Genomic DNA, 3166 nt, shown 5'->3' with positions numbered 1-3166 from the left:
AAACAGTAGTGATCAGGGTCCATAGAGTAAGGGCCAACGGACTCCGTAACAATTTTTTTTTTTGAGGTCACACCCAGTGATACTCAAGAATGACTTCCAACTGTGCACTCAGGAATTATTCCTTATGGGCTTGGGGATCAAACTGGGTTGGCCATATACAAGGCAAGAGTCCTACTTACACTATTGTTCAGGCCCAACAATAAGCACATTTTAATGGCTTGATGCTGTCCCCTGATCTTCTTAGGACCTTCCATCAGTGCCTGTGTGTTCCACTTAGAACGAGAAGGTCTGAGGTTGAGAGTTGTTTCAGGTTGCACAGATGGTTCAGACTGGATCAGACCCCAGAAGCCAATGCCCTACTCCATGGTCTTTTACCATTCCTGTCCTGACTCCAGGATTGCTGGCTAATGATTGACTGCATGTTTAGATAAAGACACTGATCCTTGAGCCCACATCTTATGAACTGTTTGGAACAAGAAGGGTTGTTGGTTTGGTAACATCACCTACCTTTCATTTGTGTACTTTGTGTGGTGCCTAGTTTCAAGGAGCACCAAGAGGAGAAAGAAGCCCCAGCTTCAACCAGCTTAAATAATTGTCAATATAGGCTGCAGGCCACATCATCAGGATTGTTCATCCCCTAGCAAATAAGAGGTGGCCCTTATTTTGTTGCATGCTGATCCATGTGCACCCACCTTTGTCATTTTCCAATCCCTGAATAGAACCTCTCTAGTTAGAAGGAGCATGAGAAAGTCTTGAGCTCACATAACAAGTACTTCTCCTCTTTCCCTTTGTGTTGGTCATTTTGGAGATTTACTGGAAGATGGAGGTTCTAGCCAGAAGACTTCTCCAAAATTTGAATAATAATCTTCAAAATGATCCACTAGGGGCCAGGAGGTGGCTGAGGGGTACAGCATTGCCTTGTATAGGTGAGACTCTCAGTTATCAAACAGCATCAGCATCACACACACACACACACACACACACACACACACACACACACACACCACATACACACACGCATATGCATGCAAAATGTCCCAAACATATTCTGCTTAATTCTACTATCATGACAATGTTAATAAGTGAGAGAAGTAGAATGCTTGTCTCAAATACAGGCAGGGAGTGGGAAAGAAGAGAGATAGGAGGCATTGGTGGCAGGAATGTTGCACTGGTGAATGTAGGTGTTCTTTTTTTGACTGAAGCCCAACTGCAAACATGTTTGTCATCATGATGCCAAAATAAAGATAAATAAAAAATAATTGAGTTATTGTGTTTGTCAATCCTAACAATAGCAGAAATAGGAAATATAAGAAATGTGAGAAAAATTAACCATTTCCAGAAACAATTAACTAAATTCTGTTCACTCTGTTACATAGAATTTGCAGCATTTTACACAGGTCAAAGGGTTCTGTGGATTAGCTGAATCTTGCACTGAAACTTTGTAAATCCTAATGTTGTAGGAATACCACTGTGTGTATATATGTTCCATTTATAGTTTACAGGTGAACCATAAGTTCCCTTTGGATGAATGCTGGCAAGGTAGCAGAAAGAAACTCAAAGGGACATTTTCTTTAAGGACAGGCCTCAGCAATTGAGAATCCCGTTAGCACTAGTAGTCATCCCTGATCACACAGGTCCTTAGTACCATCTGGGTGGTCCCCCAAAACAAACAAACAAAATGAAGCCTGGAGGTGCTAGTGACCCAGGGATCCTCTGCTGCCTACCCCCTACCTAGAGACCTCTCAAGGAACCTCAAGGTCCAGGATACAATCCCCATCTGCAAAGGCTCAGATGCTCATGGGATCCCACATCACTCCCTGGATATCTGTGTGCCAGTGTGAGGTCCAGAGCCTAGTCTGAGAGTGAATCCTTATCCATAGTGCCCCCCAACGCTATCGTTTCCTCCAGTAAGAGCTGAGGTTCAGAAGGAATGAAAGAAGTAAGACACTGGCAGGCAGAAGGGACACCTGTCCCAGGGCAGAATCCCCTTATCTGAAAGGATCTAGACTTTAGGGGTGTTCATGGGATGTAACCAGCACTAGTGTTTTTCAACCTCTTCCTGTCCTTGGCCCCCTTCCTGCCTTGTTTCTTTCCTGTGGCCCCTACCCCACTTCGTGTCCTGCCAGTTGGCCTTCTCATCTCATGCAAAGACTTTCCATTTATGCTATTGTCACCTGTGGCTGCTTGGAATAACCCAATATCTCTCTGAGCCCAGCTGCGAAGTGCTGGTATTGAGGCTCAGAGAAAAAAAAAACGGGAAGGGAACTTTTTTTTTTCTGTACAAGAATCTTTCATGTTAGCTCTCGGGCTGTACGATGTTTGGAGTGTCCGAGCCTGAGACACTGTCGAGAGAGGGTGTGGAAGGTGCTGCTTTCCCTGTTAAATAAAATTGCTGAGTCGGGGTGGGGGTGGGCGAATCTTTCACTTTAAGTCTCTGTCTCTCACCCCTGACTTTGGGGCCTGTCTTCCATCCAGACTCCAAATGCAGACACAGAGGCACCTGTTATGCTCAACATTGAATAAACATGGCCCAGGGAGCCTGATGTCATTTTGTTTGGGCTCTGTCTGAATCTTTCTTTATCTAAGAGTCTGGAATCTTCTCCAGTCATATCTTAGACATATAAGGTTCTGAAGAAAGCACTGAAGACTAAAAATAGTTTCTCTCCTCCCCGCAGGGAGGGTAAACATGCCTCTGGGTAACAATTTATGCTGACTGAAGCCCCACAGGCTATGTTATCTCACTACTCCCCTCAGACCCGTTAGTACGAACTGTTAATTCTGACAGTCCAGTTCCAGACCCACTCTCAGGATTGAGGCCTGTCTTTCTAAGCTGGTTAAGAAGCGGAACCTGAAACATTCCTGAAAATCAGGCAATCCTCTGAAAAATATCTCATGCTATTGCATACCTGTCCTCCCCACTTTACATATTAGGCAGGTTTGGGGGTTATTTGGTGAGTTTTGGGGTGCTTTTGCCACAGAACTGCTTGGGGGAGTTTCTAGTATTTTGCTTTTGTTTTGCTTTGGGAGGCCACCCCTAGTGGTACTTGGAGGTTACTCTTGGTTCTGAACTCAGGAATCACTACTGTAGGGGTGAAGGGAACTACATGGGATGTCAGGGATTAAACCCTGGTTGGCCAAATGCAAGGCAAGGCAATGCCCTACTTTC

Source organism: Suncus etruscus, chromosome 1 (genome assembly GCF_024139225.1).
Source record: "Suncus etruscus isolate mSunEtr1 chromosome 1, mSunEtr1.pri.cur, whole genome shotgun sequence".
In the NCBI taxonomy this organism is placed as follows: domain Eukaryota; kingdom Metazoa; phylum Chordata; class Mammalia; order Eulipotyphla; family Soricidae; genus Suncus; species Suncus etruscus.
Note: the sequence above shows the minus strand (reverse complement) of the source record.